This window comes from Arachis ipaensis, chromosome B8, assembly GCF_059453495.1.
Source record: "Arachis ipaensis isolate K30076 ecotype BB chromosome B8, ASM5945349v1, whole genome shotgun sequence".
Classification (NCBI taxonomy): domain Eukaryota; kingdom Viridiplantae; phylum Streptophyta; class Magnoliopsida; order Fabales; family Fabaceae; genus Arachis; species Arachis ipaensis.
The window spans coordinates 51,437,521-51,446,252 of NC_142443.1; the positions used below are offsets into that span (position 1 = coordinate 51,437,521).

The 8,732-nt window shown below is 41.9% G+C and overlaps 1 pseudogene; it reads left to right on the forward strand.

The window, feature by feature from the left end:
• Nucleotides 1-7,595, forward strand: part of LOC148548068 (uncharacterized) — a 29,487-nt pseudogene extending 21,892 nt beyond the window's left edge.
• Nucleotides 7,596-8,732: the final 1,137 nt, after the last annotated feature.

Below are 8,732 nucleotides of genomic sequence, written 5' to 3' on the forward strand. Positions count from 1 at the left end.
TTGGTGGCTGTTCGCTCACCTCCGAAATGGCCTCCATATTGAGTTCCATGGCAATGCCATAGGATTCTCTGTGCTTCCTCTCTGGGGACACACCTACGGATAATTCCGTCTGCACATCTCTTAAAGAGATAGGGCTCATCCCACAAGTAGTACTTTGCATCAGTAATTAGTTTCTTTTTTTGTATTCTATTGTACTCCTTGGGTATGAACCTTGCAGCTTTATAGTTTGCAATATCGGCAAACCATGGTGCTTCCTGAATGGCAAATAGATGCTCATCAGGGAACGTCTCAGAGATCTCAAGGAAGGGGAGGGACGTCCCTTCCAATGGCTCTATCCGAGACAGATGATCAGCTACTTGGTTCTCTGTCCCTTTTCTGTCTCTTATTTCTATATCAAACTCTTGCAGAAGCAATACCCATCTGATGAGCCTGGGTTTTGAATCCTGCTTTGTGAGTAGATACTTAAGAGCAGCATGGTCAGTGTACACAATCACCTTTGATCCTACTAAGTAGGATCTGAACTTGTCAATGGCGTAAACCACTGCAAGTAATTCCTTTTCTGTGGTTGTGTAATTTTTCTGGGCATCATTTAAAATGCGACTGGCATAATAAATGACATGCAGAAGCTTGTCATGCCTCTGTCCCAATACTGCACCAATGGCATGATCACTGGCATCACACATTAGCTCAAATGGTAATGTCCAGTCTGGTGCATAAATGACTGGTGCTGTGACCAGCTTAGCTTTCAGCGTTTCAAACGCCTGCAGGCATGCTGTGTCAAACACAAATGGCGTGTCAGCAGCTAGCAGGTTGCTTAGAGGTTTTGCGATTTTTGAAAAATCCTTTATAAACCTCCTATAGAATCCTGTATGCCCCAGAAAGCTTCTGATTGCCTTAACATTGGCAGGTGGTAGTAATTTTTCAATTACCTCTATTTTTGCTTGATCCACCTCTATTCCCTTGTTTGAGATTTTATGCCCAAGAACAATTCCTTCAGTCACCATGAAGTGACACTTTTCCCAGTTTAAAACTAGGTTGGTTTCTTGGCATCTTCTCAAAACAAGTTTCAGGTGATCAAGACAGGAGCTGAATGAGTCTCCATATACGGAGAAGTCATCCATGAAGACTGCCAAAAATTTTTCCACCATGTCAGAGAAAATAGAGAGCATGCATCTCTGGAAGGTTGCAGGCGCATTACATAGCCCAAATGGCATCCTTCTATAAGCAAACACTCCGGATGGACATGTGAATGCTGTTTTCTCTTGATCCTGGGGATCTACTGCAATCTGGTTATAGCCTGAGTAGCCATCCAAAAAGCAGTAATAATCATGACCTACTAGTCTCTCTAGCATCTGGTCTATGAATGGTAAAGGAAAATGATCCTTTTTGGTGGCTGTATTGAGCCTTCTGTAGTCAATACACATGCACCACCCTGTAACTGTTCTTGTAGGAACCAGTTCATTTTTTTCATTATGAATCACTGTCATGCCTCCCTTTTTTGGGACGACTTGAACAGGGCTCACCCAGGGGCTATCAGAAATGGGATAAATAATCCCAGCCTCTAGTAATTTGGTGACCTCTTTCTACACCACTTCCTTCATGGCTGGATTTAGCCGCCTCTGTGGTTGAACCACTGGTTTGGCATTATCCTCCAGTAGGATTTTGTGCATGCATCTAGCTGGGCTTATGCCCTTAAGGTCACCTATGGACCACCCAAGAGCTGTCTTGTGTGTCCTTAGCACTTGAATAAGTGCTTCCTCTTCCTGTGAATTTAAAACAGAGCTTATGATCACTGGAAAGGTGTCACCTTCTCCTAGAAATGCATATTTCAAGGATGGTGGCAGTGGCTTGAGCTCTGGTTTAGGAGGTTTTTCCTCTTTCAGAAGAAAGTTCAGAGGCTCTTTCATGTCCCCTGAATCCTCCAAATCAGGCTGAACATCTTTAAAGATGTCTTCCAACTCTGATTCGAGACTCTCAGCCATGTTGATCTCTTCTACCAAAGAGTCAATAAGGTCAACTTTCATGCAGTCTGTTGATGTGTCTGGATGCTGCATGGCTTTGACAGCGTTCAACTTGAACTCATCATCGTTGACTCTCAGGGTTATTTCCCCCTGTTGGACGTCAATGAGGGATCGTCCAGTTGCTAGGAAGGGTCTTCCTAGAATGAGAGTAGCACTCTTGTGCTCCTCCATTTCCAGCACAACAAAGTCAGTAGGAAAGGTGAATGGCCCAACTCTGACAATCATGTCCTTAATTATGCCTGATGGGTATTTAGTGGAACCATCAGCAAGTTGGAGACATATCCGGGTTGGTTTAACTTCATCAGTTAAGCCAAGCTTCCTGATAGTGGATGCGGGTATCAGGTTGATGCTTGCCCCAAGATCGCATAAAGCTGTCTTGGTGCAATCACCTTCTAATATGCATGGTATCAGAAAACTCCCAGGGTCTTTAAGCTTTTCAGGAAAGCTTTTCAGAATGACTGCACTGCATTCTTCAGTGAGGAGAACTCTTTCTGTTTCTCTCCACTCCTTTTTATGACTCAAGATCTCTTTCATGAACTTGGCATAAGAAGGTATTTGCTCAAGTGCCTCTGCAAATGGAATCTTTATTTCAAGAGTCCTTAGATAATCTGCAAAGCGAGCAAATTGCTTATCCTGCTCCTCTTTCCGGAGTTTTTGAGGATAAGGTATCTTGGCTTTATATTCCTCAACCTTAGTGGTTAAAGAAGCCTTTTTAGAGGGGTTGTTGTCAGCACTTGTGTGTGTCTGATCCCTCACTGGCAATTGAATGCCAGAGTCAGAAGCTGGAGTGACGTTAGACGCCAGCTCACTGTCTGTTCCTGGCGCCTGAACGCCAGAAATGTGCCCATTTTGGGCGTTCAACGCTGGATTATGCCCTCTTTGGGCGTTCAACGCCAGATTCTTGCCCATTTCTGGCGTTGAACGCCAATCCTGCCTTCTTTCTGGCGCTGAACGCCAGTTTTGGGCATGGTCTGGGCGTTCAGCGCCAGCCTTCCACCCATTTTCTGGCGTTTTAGTGCCAGAATTATTTTTCCCTGGGCTCTTACTGTCCTCAGGGGAATCTTTGGTGGGTCGCTCATTTCTTGAATTTTTGATGCCTTGAGGTGGGGTATTTAATGTTTTCCCACTTCTTAATTGAACTGCTTGGCATTCTTCTGCTATTTGCTTTGATAGCTGCTGCTTTGTTTGCTTAAACTGTTCGTCCATATGTATATTAGCTATCCTTGTCTCCTGTAACCTGTCTTTGAATTCAGCTAGCTGTTTTGTTAGAAAATCTAATTGCTGATTGAATTCAGCAGCTTGTTTTACAGTACTGAATTCAGCAGTTACTGTTTTAACCTCTTCATTCATGGAAGGGTTGCTGCTTAGATACAGATGCTGATTCCTGGCAACTGTATCAATGAGCTCTTGAGCTTCTTCAATTGTCTTTCTCATATGGATAGATCCACCAGCTGAGTAATCTAAAGACATCTGAGCTCCTTCTGCAAGCCCATAGTAGAAGATGTCTAACTGAACCCACTCTGAAAACATTTCAGAGGGGCATTTTCGTAGCATCTCTTTGTATCTCTCCCAGGCATCATAAAGAGATTCATTATCTCCTTGTTTAAAGCCTTGGATGTCCAGCCTTAGCTGTGTCATCCTTTTTGGAGGGAAATATTGATTCAGGAATTTTTCTGTCAGCTGTTTCCATGTTCTTATGCTGGCCTTAGGTTGGTTATTTAACCACCTCTTGGCTTGATCTTTTACAGCAAATGGAAACAGTAATAGTCTGTAGACGTCCTGATCTATTTTCTTATCATGTACTGTGTCAGCAATTTGTAAAAATTGTGCCAGAAACTCTGTAGGTTCTTCCTGTGGAAGACCGGAATACTGGCAACTTTGTTGCACCATGATAATGAGCTGAGGATTCAACTCAAAGCTACTGACTCCAATGGAGGGTATGCAGATGCTACTTCCATATGAAGCAGTAGAGGGGTTAGAATATGACCCCAGAGTCCTCCTGGACTGTTCATTTCCACTTATGTCCATGATGGATCTATGGATATAACTTGGACTGATTTACCTTTTTATTTATTTTATTTTATAAGAAGTAAATACTTAAATAAAATAAAATAACTAAAAAGAATTTGAATTTTGAAGTAAAAAAAATTTTTTTTTTTCGTAAAAAAAGATTAAAAATAATTAGTTAAAAAAAAGGAAATTTTTGAAAAAGAGGGAAGATATTTTCGAAAATTAGAGAGAGAGAGTTAGTTAGGTAGTTTTGAAAAAGTTAAGAAACAAACAAAAAGTTAGTTAGTTAGTTGAAACAAATTTTGAAAAGATAAGAAGTTAGGAAGTTAGAAGAGATATTTTGAAAAGATATTTTTGAATTTAGTGAGGAGAGAGAAAAACAATAAGATAGTACAAGATTTAAAATTTTTAGATCTAATGCTCCTTGTTTTTGAAAATTTTGGAGGGAAAACACCAAGGAACACCAAACTTAAAAATTTTAAGATCAAGACACAAGGAAACTCAAGAACACTTTGAAGACTCACAAGAACACAAGAACATGAAGGAAGAACACCAAACTTAAAATTTTTAGAAAACCAAACCAAAATTTTCGAAAATCAAAGGGAAATCAACAAGAAAACACCAAACTTTAAGTTTTGCACAAGATTTAATAGAAAAAAAATATTTTTGAAAAAGAAGGTTTTGAAAAGAGTATAAAAGATTCTAACCCAATTACCAAGAACACAGATTAACGCTCTAGCCAAATGAGTTATGGGACCTTCAAAAATTTTAAGAAAGATTATTTTTGAAAACACCAAACTTAAAGTTTGGCACAGGATTTAATAGAAAAATTATTTTTGAAAAAGGTTTTAAAAAATACGATAGCCAATTATCATGAACATAAACACCACGTTCTAAATAACTGAGCTATAAGTTTAAAGTATTTTAACAAGGGATAAATAATAAAAGACTCTAAACCAAAAAAAAGAAAGATTTTTCCTAATCTAAGCAACAAAATAATCCGTCAGTTGTTCAAACACGAACAATCCCCGGCAACGGCGCCAAAAACTTGGTGCACGAATTGTGAATCACACTTTTCACAACGCGTACCACTAACCAACAAGTGCACTGGGTCGTCCAAGTAATACCTCACGTGAGTAAGGGTCGAATCCCACGGAGATTGTTGGTTTGAAGCAATCTATGGTTATCTTGTAAATCTTAGTCAGGAAGTCAATTATGTTTATCAGTTGAATTGCGAATAAACAATAGAGCATGGATTAAAGGTTACTTGTTATGCAGTAATGGAGAATATGTTGGAGTTTTGGAGATGCTTTGTCTTCTGAATCTCTGCTTTCCTCTGTCTTCTTGTTCACGCACGCACGTCCTCCTATGGCAAGCTGTGTGTTGGTGGATCACCGTTGTCAATAGCTACCTTCCATCCTTCCAGTGAAAACTACGCTCACGCGCTCTGTCACAGCACGGCTAATCACCGGTTGGTTCTCGATCCGGTTGGAATAGGATTTACTATCCTTTTGCGTCTGTCACTAACGCCCAGCCTTCAGGAGTTTGAAGCTCGTCACAGTCATTCAATCCTTGAATCCTACTCGGAATACCACAGACAAGGTTTAGACTTTCCGGATTCTCATGAATGCCGCCATCAGTTCTAGCTTATACCACGAAGATTCTGATTAAGGAATCTAAGAGATACTCATTCAATCGGATATAGAACGGAAGTGGTTGTCAGGCACACGTTCGTGGTTTGAGGAAGGTGATGAATGTCACAGATCATCACCTCCATCACAGTTAAGCGCGAATGAACATCTTAGATAGGGACAAGCGTGTTTGAATAGAAAACAGAAATACTTGCATTAATTCATCGAGATACAGCAGAGCTCCTCACCCCCAACAATGAGGTTCAGAGACTCATGCCGTCAGAGAATACAAAGTTTAGATCTGAAATATGTCATGAGATACAAAATAAGTCTCTAAAAGTTGTTTAAATACTAAACTAGTAGCCTAGGGTTACAAAATATGAGTGGACTATGATGGATGATGCAGAGGTCCACTTCTGGGGCCCACTTGGTGTGTGCTGGGGCCCACTTGGTGTGTGCTGGGGCTGAGACTTAAGCAATTCACGTGCAGAGGCCATTTGTGGAGTTGAACGCCAGTTTTTATGCCAGTTTGGGCGTTCAACTCCAGCTTTTGATCCTTTTCTAGCGCTGGACGCCAGAATTGGGCAGAGAACTGGCGTTGAACGCCAGTTTACGTCGTCTATCCTTGTGCAAAGTATGGACTATTATATATTGCTGGAAAGCTCTGGATGTCTACTTTCAAATGCAATTGGAAGCATGCCCTTTCGAGTTCTGTAGCTCCAGAAAATCCACTTTGAGTGCAGGGAGGTCAGAATCCAACAGCATCAGCAGTCCTTTTTCAGCCTGAATCAGATTTTTGCTCAGCTCCTTCAATTTCAGCCAGAAAAATACCTGAAATTACAGAAAAACACACAACTCATAGTAAAGTCTAGAAATATAAATTTTTCCTAAAAACTACTAGAAATAGACTAAAAACTAACTAAAACATACTCTAAACTATATGAAATTATCCCCAAAAAGCGTATAAAATATCCGCTCATCACTGACCCCACCCAAAGATAAGATAAGATAAGATAACTAACTTATCTTATCGGAAAGGTCAGCCCACACTACTATAAATACACTGGAGCACCCAAGTATAATTCATACTCAGATTCTACAATAAACCTGCTCAATACCCATGCTAACTTGAGCATCGGAGTCTCTTGCAGGTACCTCCCACCCTCCGGTGACCAAGGATTAGAAGTGCAGCCAGTCCAACGAGTCGGACATAACAGCTCCGGCCGCCACCAGCCAGCCAGACATGTCATCTCCGACCCGTACAGAAGATCTCATCCAAGATCGACCTACAGTTTCAGGTAACCCTCGGAACACAATCTAAGGTGAAAAATGCGATGACTAAGATAAAATAATTCCAAGATAACAAATATATACAATAGTCTCAAAGTGATCTCAAAGATAAAGTGCAAAATGAAATAAAGTAGCAGAAACTAGAAGATAAATGTCCAAAAGTTCACCACACAAATGCTATCCACCGGTCACGAATGGTGACCTCCCCACACTTTAGGATGAAGCATCGTCCTCGATGCTACTGCTGAAGCACAGGCTGTGGGTCAACATTGGTGCCGAGCTGTGGCTCAGGCTCAGGCTGTGGTGCTGGCTGTGAGTCCTCAATGGCTGCGGAACCGCTGTGGTGGCCTGTGTCTCTGGTGGTGTCTCCTGCTGAGTCGGCTCTTCAATATGCTCCTCCTCCTGATCCTGCTCATCGAAGGCGGGGGAGTCTGGGAGCTGAGGTAGCTCAATGCCCTGCGATACAAACACCTAGTCTATGCGATCGAGATGTCGAATGATATGACGCTCCCCGCGCTCCATGAAGCAAAATAGGCGCTGTACTAGCAGGTATGTCGGCTCAGGTGCTGGTGGTGGTGGCAAAGGTGTTGCGGCTGCCGAAGTAGAGGAGGGTCCTACTGTTGCTGTGGAAGATGAAGGCTGAGCGGCCTCCACCACTACTCTAGCTCAAGAACGGCGTCTGGATGGAGGCTTCTCGTGCACCCACCCACCCCACAGAATAGTAACCTCCTTGTCTTCGTCATCTGGGGGTGGTAGTATGGTGCACGAAATTGTGATTACACTTTTCACAACTCCGCACAACTAACCAGCAAGTGCACTGGGTCGTCCAAGTAATACCTTACGTGAGTAAGGGTCGATCCCACAGAGATTGTCGGCTTGAAGCAAGCTATGGCTATTTTGTAAATCTCAGTTAGGAGATTAATGATAATAGTGGTTATATTTATGAAAATAAATAACATGAAATAAACAGTACTTATAATTCAGTAGTGAGAAACAGGTTGAGGTTCGGGAGATGCTCTGTCATCTGAATCTCTGCTTTCCTACTGTCTTCTTCTCCAAACACGCACGGCTCTTTCCATGGCAGGCTGTATGATCCTCTCAGATGAAAACAAAACCATATGCACTGTCACCGCACGGCTAATCATCTGTCGGTTCCCGCTAGCATTGGAATAGGACCATTGTCCTTTTGCACACTGTCACTTGTGCCCCACATTCGCAGGTTTGAAGCTCTTTACAGTCATCCCTTTCCAGATCCTACTCGAAATACCACAGACAAGGTTTAAACTTTCTGGATTCCAAGAATGCTGCCAATTGGTTCTAGCCTATACCACGAAGGTTCTAACCTCTGGACTCGGTCCGTAGATCAGAAACCAAAGAGATACGTGGTGCACGAAATTGTAAATCACACTTTTTACAACTCGTACCACTAACCAGCAAGTGCACTGGGTCGTCCAAGTGATACCTTACGTGAGTATGGGTCGATCCCATGGAGATTGTTGGCTTGAAGCAATCTATGGTTATCTTATAACTATTAGTCAGGAAAACAATAAAATAATTCACTTATCAAATTTGATTGCAAGGAATAAAAGGGAAGAACACAAATTATACTTGTATGCAATGATGGAGAGTATGTTGTAGTTTTGGAGATGCTTTGTCTTCTGAAATTCTGCTTTTCTCTGTTTTCTAATTCACGCACGCACGTCCTCCTATGGCAAGCTGTGTGTTGGTGGATCATCGTTGTCAATCGCTACCATCCATCCTTCCAATGAAAAGGGTCCAG